We start from the raw sequence: 18966 nt of genomic DNA on the forward strand, positions 1-18966 counted from the left end.
AAGGGAAGAACTGGGGAGATGGTTGTTGCTAATTCTGATCCAAGTCAGAGACACATGATAAAAAGGTGCAACATACAGGGATTCTTCAAATGGCTGATTACATGTTCCATTTTGTGATTTTTTCCAAAGTTTCTTACCTAGGTTTCTTTACAGATCTGAATATACACAGAATTTCTAGAAAAGTTGGAAGAAGAGTTTTGAAACAAACGTATGAAGAAAGAGAGCTAATAAATTCACAATTAATACTCCTCTTAAACCATTTCAAACCCAGTTTCTACACAGATGGCAATTTGAGAAGTGTATTGCCATTCTGACACAAAACCTTATGCTTCAAGATTGTTTTGTGAATAAAGCAGGTAAAATTAAAAACTCTAAAACATCCTTTATTTTATTCCTACCAAAACACCCAGAAATTGCATTTCAGAAATGCTGAGTTCTTGATTTCAAATAAACATTACATTGAATACATACTTGGTGCTACATATGGTGTCAGAGAAATTCAAAAGCAAAAAACAATGACTTATTACTTGGTTTATTACTTATTACACAATAGTAATAATCCCCACCATTATTACTATTGTGGGGATCTCTATACTCCAGAAGTCTTTAGGTGGAATATAGATATGAACTAAGATTTTGTATGAAAAAAAAGTTTGCTTAAATTACTTTTAAAAATCCATTGTCTCAGAAAAAGGAAAATAATTTGAAAACATATCACACACACCAAGGAAAAAAACCCCACAAACAAAGAAGAACACTCAGAGAGGAATACGGGATATAGTTTTCTCCTCCTTGAAAACTCCATGAACTTTTTAACAGTTGCCCATTCATCCACAAGAGGACATACTCTCAGCATCAGAAGCCCCCCACTCTATCTCTGTTCAGGCTCCTGACCATGACCTCTAACCATGGAGAGCTTTCCCGAGGGCCAGAGGAGGATTGTGCACACACAGATCCCAAGTGCAGCTCCTGGCCCTTGGGCTGCCACTGACAAGAACCACAGCTTTCTACTTCTTGACTCATCAGAACATCCAACTTCACCAAACCAATTTATTAAATAACAAAGACCCAAAGAACCAGTATTTTCTAGGAAGAAGGAAAACATTTTTCCATTATGTGTGTGAGAACATCAGAAATGTTGATAATTATAAACACATGTAAAACTGCTGCTTTACATCCCAGCAACACCATTCCTTCACTGTCACGTTTTTGATACAGCAGGAACACACAACATACTCTTTCATTCAAGGTCAGAAACAGCAATCAACTGGCACACAGCGAGTTAAACTGAATCATGGAGATGATCTAACATGGGGGAAACTCAGAATCTTATTAAAAGCCTTGGGGTTTCACACAAATCAAAGAGCATAAGGCTGCGCACTGGAAGTGGTCATGAAAAACTACTGTATCAAGGTACGCTTTTTAAAAGAAAAATTTGGAGGAAAGGATTTAGTAGAGTAACATGATTTCCCCTGTGAACACTCTCTTATTGTTAGAGGAAGACAGAATTAATTTTAACAAATTCTACCAGCTAAGCAACTATTGTGTTAAAATATTAATCACTCAAGTTTCCTATCTCACAAGTAAGTTCCTCCCTCCTTTCTATATAAAAAACCTTCAAAATTAATTGTCTTTGATTGTGAAGAAAATCCACATAATTTGTGTAAACTGATCATACAACTGATCTTAATAGGGAACTACCTCAACAGCTTGCCTTCTGCTATTTTTTTTAACCAAAACCTGATACAATTTCCCCAAACATCTTTTCTGCATTTAAAAAGTTTATATAAAGTCTCCAGGATTAAAAATAACCCTGGTACAAATACCTTCAGTAATGCTTCCTCAGCTTTTATTAACCAACAAAAGCTTAAGAAATCTACTCAAAGTACAATCAATACAGAACGTTTTAAGGAAGGACAGCATATATAAAAGTAACAGTTCAACAATACTTAAGAATTAAGTTCAGGCATTAAAGTCTGAAAGAGAGGTTTAGACACAAAAATGGTTGGAAATGAAGAATTGAAAATGTTAACACTTGACAGTAGCCACAGGATGCTCAGTATTTCTTACCATCTCCCAAAATAACACAGCAGCACATAAACCAACAGCCCTGATGAAATTAGTGCATATTTTGAAATATAAATTACATCTACACCTTGCTGCATTAGGATGGTGGCTCAGAAATAAGCACACAATCCCTCCAGCAGAATTTACTTCAAAGCCTTCCTATTCCTCTGCTTACAGAGCTCAGCAATAGATAAAATTGAGAATGTGGTTTTCATTCATTTCTTCCAGGCACTCTAAAATTCACACATGCACCTCAGAGTGGCTTGAAATCTGGCATGCCATATGGCAGTACACTTGTCATTTCCAGAAATATGTTGAATATGGGTTCCAGAGATATAAAGCCCCCCCTCCAAAAAAAAGAAAAAAACCAAAACTCCTGAAGCCAACAAATTCTGCTCAAACGCCACCAGCTTTATACTACGCACAACTGGAGAGCCTGGGCTTTGATCAGGCTTCAAAGAACCTCTTCATTTGCCCCAGAAAATAAATTTGATGCCTTAGCTTGTGGAGGCTTATTTCCCTACTGTTTTGCAACTCTGTAAAGTTATTTACACTTGCCTTAAGTGAGACTGAAGTAGAAATGATACATCAACATCAATAGTAGATTTATACAAACACATTGCACTTGGAGCACAAAGTAAATGATTTACAAGCTGCAGAACAGTGGAGAATCAGGATCAAGGGTTTTATGGCTATTCCAGTGTGAACCAACTGAAGAAGAAATAATTACTTCTCATTCCTGCATAAAATGTTTAATGGTGCGCATGACAAAGTAACACAAAAAAAAAACCCCAAAAAAAAACCCGAAACAAAAAACAACCCAGAAGAATTAGCAAACAGATTTTAAAAATACCTGACAAAAGAAATAAGGCTCTCCTGCTGGCTGAAATAATCACACAGTCTCCAAGCTCAGCAAATTAGAGAGAGATTTCAAAAAAAAATTGGCGGAGCTGAACTAACATCTTGTTGTTGCCATAAGGAGAGAGCCCTGTGCTGTAGGTAGGATTCAACTAATTCATCCTTCTACTATAACTTCTGCTTTCCAGGGATGTCTAATTTCCACGGATGTCTAATTTCCACTGTTTGCAATCTGTGATTAAATGATCTTTCTTTTCTGACAAAGAAAACTCAGACTTGCAAGGTGAAATCAAATAACAAACATTACATGACCAGAACGACTTTCATCCTTGCTTTTTTCTTTCCATGATGGAACCACAGATACAGAGAAACAGAGACGCATTCACCTTTTCCAAGGCACACACAGTTCCTCTCTTTAAACCTCATATTGCATCTTGAAACTAAGTTATCCTAAGGCACATCTTTTCACCCCAAGGATCAAAATGAATAGCACATAGTAACTGTTGACAAGACCTGCTTTGGGGGTGATACTATGTTTTTAAACACACATAAAACCAAGAAAATTAACTTACTGCAGAGGGGTGGATCTTATGATCTGTAACAAATTTCCCATGTGCATCTTCCATAGAAATACTTGTTTTGGAGACAGTGTGTGTATGCTGTTTATCCAGTATGTGGAGGTGACTTGGAAAACGATGGCAAGGAAATACAGGTGATTCTATAATCAGAATCCAATCCACCTACTGCATAATTTCTATGCATAAAGAAGGAAATCAAGAGCATTTCTACCATGTCAGGGAGAGAATATTTGCAAGCACATAAAACAACTCAAGGCAGCATCAACTGGGAAATGTAACACATCACAGACACCCTTCCTCTATACTAATCCATCAAATTCATCCAAGACCAGGATCCATTCAGCTGCTCCAGCTGATGAGGGTTTCAGCCATGCAGAGACAAGACTACGACATACCTGCCACTCACATCTCCTAACGATGACAGTGTATCTGCTCATTGCTGCTAGAGGCAGTGGGCTTTGAGAAAGCCAGGGCTTTTTCCCCAGGCGTAACAAGCACAGAGCTGCCAGCCGCTGGTGTTGCCATCTAGGGAAGCTATTCCTAGAAAAGCAAGAAAAATGTGTGGGCTGAGCTAAAAAGACAATGTAGAAACTAATGCAAGCAGAAAAGTCCTCTGTAATACAAGAGGTGAAGAAAATACCCATCTCTGCTAAGATTTGGGCTGAAGAGCAGATCTCTCCCCTCACATGCTCCACAGCTAATAACTGGGTTTTTCAGGTATACTAAGCTTCTGGGTGGGATGAAAAGTGGCTCCATATGCTACAGCAAAATTTTACTGGGCCCAGAAGACAAGCAAAGTATGCTAAATGTCCTGAATACTTTAATATTCATTGCAAGGCAGAATAAAAACAAACAAAAGCATTAGAAATCTGCACTTTACAGAACTTTCCATATATTTTGCAGATTCCATTGAAACCATCTGCTGATGCTGCCAGAACAATTCAAGAACCACCAAAATCTGTGTTTGACAGATCCAGATCTACTGTAAAGAAAGGAAAATCTGAATGACTTCAGCATGATATATAGAGGTGTTCCTGAATAATACAGATTACATTTCTTCTATAATAATTCTTTCAATAGAAGCACTGTGAAATTCAACTTTTACAGTATTTTTAATTGTAGGTGTAGAAAACAAAAAAGCTGTCAGCTATTGAAGCCTCACACACACCACCATCCTCCCACAGTTATTACTACACTGGCAGAAGAACTATCCTAGACACACAACGGTAGCTAAAAAAACAGTTCTCCCACTGGCACACCTAAAATGCCAAAAGAGACAGAACGGATTCTCAATGGTGCATTCACTACTTTTAATCATCTTTTTTTTTTTCTTTCCATATGTGGTTTTCTTTAAAAAGTCCCAAATCCAAACCTCAGAAAAGTTAACTAAGCACACTCATAAGCGGCTTGAATATCATAACTCAGTTGATTAAATATTTGGAAGAGTTCACCTGGTGGTTTTGAAGTGCAGCAGAGGACCAATTCAGGGCTCTGCAAGAGGCAATATACTTCTTGAGGATCTATCAGTAAAATCGTGACAATCTCTTAGGTAAAGAAAAGCAAAAAAGTTTCAAGATAGGAAATGAAGCTATAAACAGTAAGACTGCAAAAGTTTACTTCCTGTACCCAGGATCAGCAAACTATTACAACATCAAGGTACATGCCAGTCTTTTCCTTTCTTACTTACAGACTTAGCATTTAAGGTGTTCTGTGCACTTTTCCAAGCTCTCGCTACCTACTTTATTTCTATACTTAAAGATCTTCCTGCATTCCGAGACAATTATTATTTTGCTTTGATCATTTTTTCCTTGGATGTTTTCCAGATGAAGTTCTAAATTGAAGTTCAGCAGAAAAACGATCAGAGCACTACATTTCAATAACAAAAGCATTGAAAGTGTGGCCTTCAGTGCATTAAAGTCATTGCTGGAAGCTGCATATGAAAATATATTACCCATCTCAGAAAACCCTCCATTGTTATAATTTGGTCATTTCACACACCAGTGATCAATCTCAGCTGAGCACATTCTGTAAGTCCATACATAATGATAAAAAATTAGACACACCAGAGAAAAACTTAAGTCTTTCCTTCATGAACAGGTTTATTCACCTAGTGATTTTATACAAAAATCACTTTTCCACTACTTCTTGGTATGAAGCTAAATAAGCTGAAGATATACAAATTGTTGGTTACAAGGGTCAATGACTCAGCAACCTGCATTATGTCCACTTTGCAGCAAAAGCTGATATGAACAAAACAATTACTTTAAAAAACAATCTTGGAAGTATGTTCAAATGAAATTCTTTGAAATGTACATACACATTTAAGGCTACTAACTGTAAATCATATACCCTTTGTCTAACTCTTCCTAAACCCAAGATTTCTATTTTCCAACTCTCTTTCCTTTACCTGCCCTTAAAAATTTATAAGTTTCACATTGGTGTTGCATATGAAGTCCTCAGAACCAGCAACTGTCAGTAGGTATATTACAGCACATCTACAAGCTGAAAACCCCAGGCTACGTTTATTTCAGTAGGGAACAACACAGACTTTTCAGAACAGCTATGTTCTGAAGAAATATTACAAAAGAGAGAATATCCACCTATTGGAAAACAGAAAAACTGAAATAATATTGTTTCTGCCATTCCCTCAACATCCTATGACACTGGGATCCAGTGCTGAACCTCATCACACAAGTCTCTCTACTGCAGCTCTCCCACACGAAAAAGAGTGGACAAGCAGAAGGAGGAGGATGTACAGCGAAGGAAAGTACAACGTTATTTTTATACAATTCATCTTAGCCCAAAGCCAGTTCATACTGGTAAATCCTACCCCAATTTGGACCACATTAAGCTGAGATTTAATTAATCAGTCCCAAATACCAAGCTGCAAGCATATACATATGAAGGCAGAAAATGAGAACATGATATTCAACAGAATAACCTGTAAAGCACCCTATACCTACTTCTACCCGGAGCAGATACAAGCAGACAACCTCATATTTCTGCAACTGTGCACGATTACACATTTAGAATAGTGAGCCAACAAAACCCTAACAAAAATATCTTCATCCAAATCCTATTCACAGCTGTTAATTTAATGGAAAGACTCTTCCGGCATGAAGAATACATGAGTAATAGCCTCCACGGGAACTTTAATAGCAGATCGTTAGACAAAGGGCTTCGGAAGGCAGCAGCTGGATGCCATTCAGCTACCTGACAGCCTCTGTGCTGCTTGGAAAGAGTGCATTAACCAGAGGATGTGGATTTCTGAGGCATTGACCTGTGCTCCCTGGTACTGCAAAGGGAGCAGAAAGGAGATGGGGTAAGGAGGCAGATTTGGATGATCTGAAAGAGGTATTTAGAGCAAAGGGCTAAGAGATGCAAGACAACATATGACAATCAGTTGCATACAGCAGCTGCAGGAAAACAGAATTCTCCACAAAACAGTTACACAGTCATTTTAGCCTTCCATAAATTTATAGTACTTTAAATCCATGCCACTGAAAACTATAGAAAATCAATGCAAAACATTTATTTATCACATTCCTCAGTGGAAATAGATTTCTTTTTATTTAAGGAAATATATGTATTGACTGACACATGTGGGAGCCCACCCCAATAACCTAACACAGTTCCAGAATATATTCATAGAAGAAGACAGTTAAAAACAATTACACAGAAATCTTGTAAGCAAGGGTTCCAGTGTATCCTCACTTCAGAAATCTCATCAACTCTACTTCTGCACATCATATAGCTGCAATGTTCCAGTCAAATCTTACTCACTCCCAAGTGACTGTAATCAGGCTAGACAGGATACAGTTTCTTCTAGTTTTATCTAGTATTTTATTTTCTTTGCTTAAATATTTCTGCCATATGAATGGATTACAGACAACCTAAAAACACATCCAGTCACAATAATCAAGGCTATTCGTAAGTATCTACGAAACACTGCACAATGGAAAAGGAGGAGGGAAAAGATTAACAAAGAAAAGGCACAGGTGACCACCATCAGTTTAGACAGCACAACAATCAAGGTATGTACCAACTAAATTGAAGTTTTTCTTGAATTCAGTATTTACAGATCCATAAAATAAAATGGTACTTCTCTAAGAAAATCTAAAGGTGCATCTACACAACTGCCAAAACCATGAATTATATTGGTACCAGGTGTAAGTACCTGGTTTAATACTTAATACTGGGGTTTGGAGTTTTGATTGGTTTTACATTTTTTGGGGGTCTTCTTACATCTAGCAGGCACCACAATTTTAGAACAACAGTATCAGCAATTTAAAAATCCATTGAAATCCAGTTGCTTAACATCAGGCATGACATCTTGAAAACTAGGCACATCCCTCACATTCAAAAAAGCCTGTGGCAGGAAAATGAGGCAGAAAGAAGAGCCAAGGGCTGCTACCAGTCAGGAGGGCAACAGGCAGGCAGAGCTGACCAGGAAGTGGCATTGGAAAAATTACCCCCTCACTAGCACAACTCCACCTTGACTCACCCGCATTCATGACTCACTGACACCCAATTCAGGATTGCTACTTTTGAAAAACGAAGCATTTAAAATTTTGCTACCTGCTTAGCAAGCACAGTATAATCTACTAAATACCAAGCTGCTTCACATGCTGTGTACACTCAGTAATGGTATGTATGCCATTGCTGCAGAAGAGTAAGTCAATGGCCATTAATTCAGATTGCAATTACGTATGGTATCTTCTTTTAACCACGAATATATCACTTATATTAACTCAAAGGAATCCAAATGACCAACTACTTAACCACTAAAAATTATCTATCCAGAAAGAAGGAAAAAAAAAATCAAAGAACAGAAAAGAAAAATCACAAGGGCAAGCTGAAAAGACTTTTATAACAGAACATTGAAATCAGGTCTAGCTGCACCACTAAACAATCTAATACAGTTAAAGCACTTTAAAAGTTATGAATTTCCATGATCTGCATTAATATACTTATCTTCAAACCCTGATTACTCCAAAACAGGAATTTCAACCCCCAATGCATTTAGGAGCCTTTCTTGTATCACATATTAGTTTTCCCTATTTTCCCCTTTTTTATGCATTTTGGTTTTCCGTTTTAAATTCTAGGTTTCCATGTTTTTAAATTAAACACCAAACTAACTAATTTCTTGTTTCCCCCCTGAGGGACTAACTTCCTTTTCCATCAACTTAAGCAGGCATGCCTGACCCACACCTGTTCTATAACAGCTCAGTACTACTGTTCATTGAACAATCACATCCTACTAGGAGCCACGCTGATTTTATGGCACTGCTGATAGAGTAAGGTAATACACAATGTATAGCCATAAAGTCTGTCTCTAAAAATAAGCTGGCTGTGTGACACTGCAGCAGAAGTTCAACACATAATTCAACATACATGTTGTGACATGTAAAGAATGTGTAAGCAAAAAAGAGTTGACTTGCAAGGTAACTGTGGTTCTTGTCTTGGAAAAGATGTACTTATGGCTCAGCTTTGTGTTTTGGAAATAAGGGACACTCACTCCAATAGGAGCACTAGTGGTACTAAGCATATGCTTGCATTTTCACAGGGCCACAGCAACAGAGGGAAAAGTTGGGATACAAAACAAAGAATGAAACTTTGACAAAGCTTTGACATTGCATCTTCCAGAGAGGTGAAAGAAATAACTCAATAAAATAAACATCCACAATCTCCTGTCAGCAAAACCAGAAAAGATCCTAAAGGAATAAAACCAAGAGTATTACAAGACAAAACTAACGGAGGAAGACATACATTGTCACAGTGATGACATTACCCAGAGTTTAACAGCTTTCTGCCATAGGAAGTCTATAACATTTCACTTCATTATGATTCCCCATGCATCCCTTAAGAGCCTCAAAGATCATAAAAATGATGTGTCATATTTTGATACTTGTGCTAAACACAAGCTTTGTGATTACCACTGTTTAAACTCAATACAATCCACACAGTCCTTACTGAGATATCTGATTAAATTTCTAATATTCATGAACTAGAATTTTAATATTGAATGCTCAGAATGATTTAAGTCTTTTAACGTAACGGAACATAAGTCATTTAGTGTCAAGTGGAAGGCAGATCCTTTATTATAGCATTAATTATCTGGGATATTAGCATTAATTTCTTTCTCTATTTGAATTAAATGGAATTCAAAACAGTGTGAATTTATGAATAGTCCACAATATAATTATTTCTATATTATCCCTGCAGCACTAGCAGAAAGACTGCCTACAGACCTGAAAATGTAAAGGAAGGAGACTGATCATCAATTTTTCTTTTCATCTTTTTTCTGAAATAAAGGAAAGGTGAAGCTCTGGATGTTTATACTCTAAATGGCTTCATTCTCTTTTTGATGTAAAAAGACACATCTTTACACCTACAAACGTCACCTAGGTATTTTTGAATTCAACATGCTATGATTAAATGAAAGCACACTTAAGAAAGATATACCATAACCAATTTCTTTTATGACTGAAACAAAAACATTCTTAATTAAAACCACAAAGCTAAAAATTTGGATTTTTTTTTAAAGGGACTTTTACAAAATTTCAATACTCACTGGGAAAAATGCTATGTCTTAACTCACATTTCCAACGTTGCTACATCCACAGAATTTCAAGTGCTGGTAGGAAGGACTAATTAAAGATACAAACATGGTACTTTATTTCCAGCACCAAAATGGCACCAGTTTTCAATTCACTTATATTACAGGTGTAGCCAGCAGTGTTGTTAACAAAAGTAATTCATAAGTATAAATAGATAAATACACCACCATGCATGAAAAACTGCTCTTTGCAGATCATTTGAGTCAGCTACCACAGCACTAGAGACTGACAGACCATAATCCAGCTTAACATTCCAATACAAAATACACAAAACCCAGCAATTATGGGGTTTTGCCCAACTTACAGGACTTCTTCAGTCTGGTTAAACCAGAAACACCTGGCCAACTGAGACTGCAACCTTACAAATAAACAACAGCCAAGCCTATAAATAAACCAAGTAAGTCATCTGTGCCACTGACTGCCCCATCTGCAGCCCATCTACACAGGTGTCACTGGCCCAGCACTCTACAGCTGAACTACCACCGAGTGTTTGTACCATCACTGACTGACAGCACGAACACAAAATGAAAAAGATCAGTGAACAGAGTGCTCGCTTCCGACCCAACAAATACTCAAAACCTATCCTGCTCATTTTGCTAAAATTTTTCCTAAAAACACTGCATCTAAAATGCATGCATCTTTAAGGTGACTGGATGAAGTCCAACTGCCTATTTTTCTCTTCTTCTATTTAGCAAACAAACTTTCAATCTAAAATTACCAATTAAATTTTCAACCAATATTAAATCTATTTAAAACAAAAACCCAAAGGATACTTGTAAAAAAAAAAAAGTAAAAAAATCCTGAACTCAAACCCAAGAAGATGCCTACAGAGTAAGTTTTGCTAAGCCAGGTGGCAGTGTGCATTTGCAGCAGCCCAAGTCTCCTGTGGTGGAATCCAGAATCTTTGACATGCCATCATTCAAGACCTGTCAAATTTGATAACACTCTGTGTGTGTCTGGAAGGACACCATCCATTCAGGGAAATGAACGTGTCATTTGTTGTCATGACAGCTATCAAAATTCAGCCCGAGAGCATATCACAGAGCCACGTATCTCTCCCTCTGCATTAAAAGGTTGAAAAATACTTTCCTCGTCGTCATCCAAAACATCATTAGGATGTCAACTAAGAAGTCAGCTCCCATGAAACAGCAGTAGGCCAGGATGGCACTGGGAGCCAGCCCAACACACAACGGATGTGGGAGAAAACAAGTGTGATGGATACATGGGTATTGTAAGAACAGGAAGTAAAAACACTGCAGTATGGTATGCTGAGGGTATTACGGCATTAAAACCAAGAGGTCAGTGTGATCAATGCTTGGGACTCTTCTTTGGTGTCAGTGCCAGGTTTTGCTAAGCAGGAGGTTTAATTTATTGCTGTTCCTTGAAATCCTTATAAGTCCAGAATACCCTAAAAAAATTTAGAGTAATACACCAGTTTAACTCTCCATAGTAAGTTTCAACTCTCCAGAATAAGTTTTAACAGGACATAGTGTTTCTCTTCTCTCCCAAACCTGTGAAAGGACTGAAGCAATTAAGTGGTTTATTTTACTACACAGTTACCTAGTACTTAATTGGTATACAAGAAGCATTATTTCAGCCAACTTAAATTTGACAAGGATGAGATCAAAAATCCCAGTATGTTTCATTTATAGTGTATATGCTTAATGAATACCATCATTCCTTTCTAAACATTCCCACTCTTGCAAAGACCTAATCTTTATTTTGAAGGAAAGGTTCTAAAACAGTGTTTAACGACTTTTTGAATACAAATAAGTACAATATAGTGAAATCCGAAGAGAAATTGACACTTTTTTTTCTCCAAGAGCTTGCTTCTATTTTCTTAAAAATAAAACATATACTTTTAAAACAATGCACTGCTAGCAGAACCAGCAAAAAGCACCTGATTTTGTTAACTCTCTTTCCTTTCTCCTACAGGATCTGATGGTTCCTCTGTATTTGCACAGAGCCGATCCAGGGCAACCCGTAGGGAAAAACAGGCAAGAGATGGCACTCAGCTAAAAGCAGCTTTTCACACTGTAAGAGGACATGACCCTGCATCAGGAAGAGCACCACAGCCTCCAGCTTCTCCATAAACCTCAGTACCTGCTTTCAGACTCATGTCACTTCTCTTTATTAAGGCCCTCATAAATACTCTGATCATTTCTGAAATGTAGAAACTTCAAATGGCTCAGAAGGCAAAAAAAATCTGCCTTTCTATCAAATAGGTTATAAACTGAAGGCCTGCTTGTTTAGTTTTGGTTATTGATCCATCTTGGCTAATCAGCACAATCCTGGCATAGCAAATACAATCCACATCACCACCAAGCACCACGCAATAGATATCTCTGAAGTGACAGAGGAAACCAGTGCCCCACCCATACAAACAGCACAACCTGTGGAAACACAACAGACTACCTAAATAGATTTCTTTTCCTGATTAAACACCTTATTTGAAACAAAGCCCGTATTTAATTTCATTAATTTAAAAAATATTTTAAAAGGGAGGTTGCCTAAGATGGTTGCTGCCTGATTTTGTAAACATACTACCTCTACCATTTTTGTCTAATACAGTTTCACCTATATTCTGTCTGTGGTATTTCTCACTACCTGTTTTCATGTCTGTTTCTATGGTTGTGTGTGCCCTGCAGACAATAACCCAAATGAGTTGAGGAAAACTGGATAAGGTAAAAACACACCCATACAGCATTTTAATTTGCACTTTTGTTTTGTCATGATTGTAAGAGAGAAGCAATGCTTCTGAGAATTTAGGGATCTGCCAAGTGTGCCAGCATGTTCACCACACTGTCTGCTCCACCAAAAAAATCAATAGCAGTTAGATGTCACCATATTAATACTGTCTAATGAGATCAGCACCAAAACCAGCAGAGCAAACCTACAGTGCAAAAAAGACTCTAAGCCACGAAGTTTGTTTCTGCAACTGTGAACAAATACAGGCTATACCAGCATGCCTGAGCTTCCACTCTGATGTTTTTCTTAGCATGAGTATTTCTAAAACTTTACTGACACCAGGTTTTGTGTATAGTTGCAGTAATTTAAAATGCAATGGGTTGCTATTCTCTAATCAAGATTTATTCCTCTGCACCTGAATGCTTAAAATTTGCGATACTCTATTAAGGCTTAGAAATATACACTGTCAGGCCCCCTCATTGCACACAAAGTTATTATTTATGCTGGGTTTAAAATACGAACTCACTTCATTAATGGCGAGAAACAAATTAATTTGTTGTCACATATACTTAATTGAATTTAAAAATACATATTTCATAGTTCAATGCACTTTCAACTTACTCATGTCATTAGCATTTATGAAACAATTAAGAATCCTTGTGATGGGGAAAAAAGATTACTTCAAGGAAAAAAAAAAAACAACAAAAACTTAACATTTGGAAGAATTATTTTACCCAACACTGAATAGAGCAACAGTTTAATTGGGCAGAACACCAATGACTACACTATTATGAGAAAACTAATGGGCCTAATTAATTTGCAAGAAATATTTAAAATGGAACTACCTAAAAAAAGAAGAAACTTCAGGATCCCTGGGCCAACAGGCATAAATCTGCAAAGCAAAACAAACAGAAAAGTGATTTTTCAAAACGTGCACCAGAATCTCATGTAGTAACTTCTTCAAAAGACTGGACAATGGTGCACAGGTGAAATTATTAGTGGAGGTCTCACTTCACCTCAGGATGAAGAAACAATGCAATTTCCCACATTACAAACACCATCCCAGCTCTCTCTGAACATCGTTTACTTCAGGAACTAGTAAGAATTCTTGACTTTCACTCTCTGGAAACTATTGTTCTACAGCATTTCTGTATACCTAGTAAATATAAGGACTAAGCGTACTGCCTTTAAGTTTATTATTTCACTAGAGGCAGAAAGCAGCTCTCCTGCAGAGTGCCTCAACTCTCCACCTCTTCAACACGCCAGATGACCTACTTTGGGGGAGCAGCGACGAGCACCCAGCACTTCACCCCGGTCTGACTAAACTATCCGAAATCTGCAACATCTGATTTCACAGCTTTCAGCTATCTAAAAACTCCCTAAAACACCTCTAATAAATCCACATCAGCAATCCTCCTTCCTCAAAACACTGTGGGAGTGGGGGGTTGGGAATACCCACAGTTTAGAAACAATCTGTCCCTCAATGCAAACAGAAAATATTTTTCTAGAACATACGCTTTGCATTCAAAGGTGCCTTGGTTTTGATTTCAAACCTGCGGCAAGTAAATTGATACAGCACCTGTCTCCATGAGTCTGGAAGCAGCTTTTATGCTCAAGGAGCATGAAAAATGCAGATACTCTAGGTAGTTTTGCTGCTGCTCAAGACCACGACCAGCAAACAGAGCTATCTGGGTTTCACTTTTTGAGTCGCTACTGTTATAGTTGCTACTGAGGAAAGCCATGAGCGCTGCAAAGGATTAACATACCAACTGCAACACACAGCACAAAAAAACAAAGGCTGGAAAAGCAGCAGACACCGCTGACCTTGTCCTTCTTTAGCTAACAGAAGATGTGAGGTGACACAGAAAAGAGCAAACACCTTTCCTTTAGCTTCCAGACAGCTAGCCAGGAAACTAGAGAAGAAAAGAGAAACAGGGGAGATAAGTTCCCTTTCTATGCGGCAACAAGGCAAAGGCTGAAGTTCTGAATTCACCATACATTCAGTAGCAAGGATGTAATAGAAGGACCATCCAGATACCAAGGACTAACTCTGCTGTTAGTTTTGGGAAAATATAGCAAAAGAGATTTTGTGTAACCTTTTTCTTCACAGAAGCTGTCGGAAAGGTAATCTCGTAAAAGTTGGAGGCAAATGCAACAGCTAATGTTGCAATGACAGAATAACAGCAACAAGAGCTAACATTATAATGAATCTGTATCTGTTTCATGGCCTATATAAAAATATTTGCTAATTACAGCCTTGATCTTCATGGTACAGGTGCCTTCTATTGCTACATTTATTCACTGTTCCCAAAAGTGACATCTTCTGTCAAAGTCACAAGCAGAAAAGTCAGTTACAAAGACAAAGCGATCTGCTTAACTTCTTAAACAGACTTGGGCAAGACAGAGGATTTTGATTGCCAGAATTGTGAAATCAGTATTTCAGAGAAGCAACAACATTACTTCAAAAATTATAATCCTAAAAATGAAAACACAGTACCATTAATGCCATATCTGTGGTGCTGACTCCTTCAGATTCCTAAAAAGCAGTGGCAAAACAAGTACTTTCAAACAGAAATTCTTCATAATCTCCTACCCAGTGAGTCCTTTCAAATTCCTCCATATTAAGTTACCAGTCCAAACTCTTGATGATACAAACCACGCATGGTTAGGCCATGAAAATTTGTTTTTACAAAGGCCACTACCCAATTTCATGAAACAGAAGTTTAATTCTCCCACATTGAGCTGCTACAGCAGTAGAAGTATGTTCCTTAGAAACAAAAATGCTTCATGGGAAGGGGAAGAAACGCTGTTCAAGCTGAAGAACACTTTAAATTCTTGCCGACTTTCACAATTCAAGTTTTAAAATAACAAAAGATTTCACTTTGTTTTACAAAAACATGACAGTTCTGAGTGAAATGCTACATGGAATTCATGGAATAACCCTGATACACGCAGACGGCCACATTCACTGTTAAAAAACAGTGGAAGATATTAACATGGGTACTAGAGCCGAGAGCACTCATGCTCAGCCAGCTGCAGGTCAGACCTGAATTACAAAGCTGAATGCCGATCTGACAACCTGATCCGAGATAGGCCAAAGCGCCTATCCCGCCAGCAAGGAGTAGCTGTTAGCCTGGGCACATTTTTAATTAAAAACAGGGCGAGAAGACTTACAAACTTCAGTGATTTTCTTCCCAAAACACGCCGGGATGCGCTTCACCGAACACTCAGTACATGAGGTGTAATTTTACCTTTATGTCCTTTACCTACACTGGCATCGACAGGGGCCACAGTGCACCGCGCTCCTCGAGAAAATCCCCGGCCTCAGCTCTACTAAAGTCGAAAGTCGGTGACGGAAAGGAACGAGAACTCCTTGGGCCGAGGGCCATATCCCCGCCGCAGCCCGGTGTGCCCGCCTGTCCCCGCACGGGGCGGCGGCGCTCCCGCTCCCGCCCGGGAAACTTTGGGGCTGCGCCGCGCTCCGGCCGGGAGGCGCTGCCCGCCTTCCCCCGCCGCTGCCCCGCGGCCGCCGGATACGCCGCCTCCATTCACCGGAGCCCCGCGACGGCAGTGGGGGCTGGTGTCCCGGCCCGGCGCTGCCCCCCGGCCGGGCGGCACAAAGCGGCGGCTGTCACACGCGCACACACACACGAGCAGCAACTCGGGAGGATGAGGAGGAGCCGCCCCCGAGCCCCCCCCAGCCCCCCCGCAACTGGACGTGGCACACAAACACCTCCTCCCGTTCGGGCCCCCGTGCTGCCCCCGGCAGGTACCGGCCCCCCGGCGCGGGGCGGCCGCAGAGCCTCGGCCGCCCAGGTGACACCCGCCCTTCCCCCGCTCCCGGTGCCCCTTCCCCGCGTGGCCCCCCGCGGCCGCCACAAGTTTGCGGCGGGCCCCGGCACCCGCCCCGTCCCGCCCGCGGCAGCGCTCACCTCCGGCCGGCCGGCGGGGAGCGGAGCGGGGCGGGCGGCGGCGGCGGGGAGGCTCCCAGCCCAGGCGGGCTCCGCTTCTTTGTCTCCTCGGCGGCGGCGCCCGTTCGCTCCCCCCTCCGCTTCCCTCTGCCCTTCCCCGGGCGGATGCGGGCCGCGTCCTCCGAGAGGGGCCGGCTGGCTCCCCCCCTTCCCCTTCCTTCTCCTCCTGCGCTCTTCGCCGGACGCGTCCAAGGCCCCGGCCCTCGGCGGCGGCAACGGCGGCGGCAGCTCCGCTCCCTGCCTTCCCTCTGCCTGCTGCGCCCGGCGGCGGCGGCGGCGGCCCCTCCTCCGCGAACCGCCCCCCCCGGCACAGGCACAGCCCCCGCCCCCGCCCTGCCCTTCCTGCCGCTGCCGCTGCCGGGATCGCGCGGGAGGAGCTCCCCGGGCTCCCCCTTGCCCGCCGGGAGGGCCGCTGCTCCCCCGCCCGAGCGCAGGAAGGACGGGCAGGGACAGCCCGGGTGGCTCCCTCCCCTCTGCGGGAGGACCTCTCCGGGACCGCGGGGCGGGGCAAAGGGGGCCCTGCCCGGCGGGAGCGCCGTGACACCTCCTCCCCCTTCCCTGGTGCCCCTCCAGCCCCCTGAGACCCGGCGCTCCTGGCGAAGCTGCCCCGCTGGGAGCGGAAGCGCCCGGGAAAAGTACTGGAGAACGCTGAAAGATCCGGGGATGGGGGGACGCGCGCTTCGGGGCTGGGCCGGGCGGAGCGCCCGGAGCGGGGAGGGGGCGCGCCGCGGTTCGCCCCGGGGCTGCCACGGGCCGGGGGCTTCACGGGCCGGGGGCTTCACGGGCTGGGGGCGCCGGGGAATTTCCAGCAGCGGTATCGGGGCACCTCCGCCGCCGCCCATTGGCCGCGGGGCGGCCGCAGCCCCAGCTGTTCCCTGCCCTTCTCGTCCCTGCTGGCCCGGGGCGAAGTTTCAGCCTCAGCGCCTCGCGTATCAGCTGTAATATTGGTATTAAGGGGACTCGGTATGTACCTGCGCAGGTGCTGTGCCCTCGGGATCACAGAATCACACAATAGCCTGTGTTGGAGGGGACCTATAAGAATCATCGAGTCCAACTCTTTGCCCAGCACGGGGCACTCCAAGAATCCCACCATGTGCTGAGAGCATTGTCCAAATGCTTCTTGAACTCAGTCAGGCTTGGTGCTGCGACCACTTCCCAGGGCAGCCTGTTCCAGTGTCCAGCCACCCTCTGGGTGAAGAATTTCTTTTCTAATACCCAACCTAAGCCTCTCCGGCGACAACTTCAGGCCAGTCCCTGGGGTAAGACAATTCAAAATAGAGCCCTGTAACTGGGTGTATGTCCAGTCCGTGGCAGCTGCTGTGCACCTCCGCTCACAGGAAAGACCTCCACGAGTGATTAAGGACAGAGGACAGAAGCCCTCCGTGGTGGCCGTGGTCTCTAGTGGGAATAGCCTACCTGCCAGCCCCAGTGCCTTCCCCTTGGCACACTCCCCCAGTACCGTCCCTGGGCTGTGGGGAAAGATCATCCCTCAGGGCGGCACAGGCAAAGGGGGAAGCCCCTCTAAAACACTGTAAACCCTTCACAACATGGCAGCTTCGAGAGAGAGGAGGCTGGAGTGTTAGCCCTACTGGTCCTCCTCAGGAGACATTTCCTAGCTTGGGAGGTAAGGCTAGGCAGCACCAATCTTTCCAAATACAAATTAAAGTCAGCAACCCTGCTGTCTTGCTTTCTCTGACCAAGCTAAATCTAGCAGTGAGATCTTGGGACAAAGATTTTAAACGCTTGAAATACGATGGCTTAAAAATGTGTGCTCAGCAATCTTTCTATGCTCCTGCTTAAAATAGTTTAGAAATCCTCAAATAACTCCCTCTTCCCTTTGTTAACTTTTACAAATTCTCACAGCATTTAATTGATGGGTTGGGAAGCCCCAAGTGCCTTTCACGTGCCTGTGAGATAAACCTAAAAGGAAAATGCGGCCACTTCTTTCTTCCAAGAAAGACTTTGCATGCACCTCAGGGAGGAACAGAAAGCCCCTTTCCTAGCTTTTTGTGCATGCATTCGACTTCAATTCAGAGAGGTGTTAATCTTCCTTTTGAAACAATAATCTGACCGTGCTTTTTTAGAGCTGGAAAATATTTGGGGTCCCTGCTGCCTCTGCCTCACAGCATGGTCAGGCCTCACTCCAGCCTGCAGAGGCTTAGGCTGAATTTAAATGGGATCGGT

At 41.9% G+C, this 18966-nt stretch overlaps 1 protein-coding gene across 3 annotated transcripts in view; it reads right to left on the reverse strand.

The window, feature by feature from the left end:
- Positions 1–17033, reverse strand: part of NCK2 (NCK adaptor protein 2) — an 85730-nt gene extending 68697 nt beyond the window's left edge. For all 3 annotated transcript variants that reach the window (XM_085053993.1, XM_085053982.1, XM_085053972.1), the window contains exon 1: positions 16744–17033. The gene's annotated coding sequence lies outside the window, so the exon portion shown is untranslated. The remainder of the gene's footprint in view (positions 1–16743) is intronic.
- Positions 17034–18966: the final 1933 nt, after the last annotated feature.

Source organism: Lichenostomus cassidix, chromosome 1, assembly GCF_008360975.1.
Source record: "Lichenostomus cassidix isolate B80296 chromosome 1, HeHo_3.0, whole genome shotgun sequence".
NCBI classification, from domain to species: Eukaryota; Metazoa; Chordata; class Aves; order Passeriformes; family Meliphagidae; genus Lichenostomus; species Lichenostomus cassidix.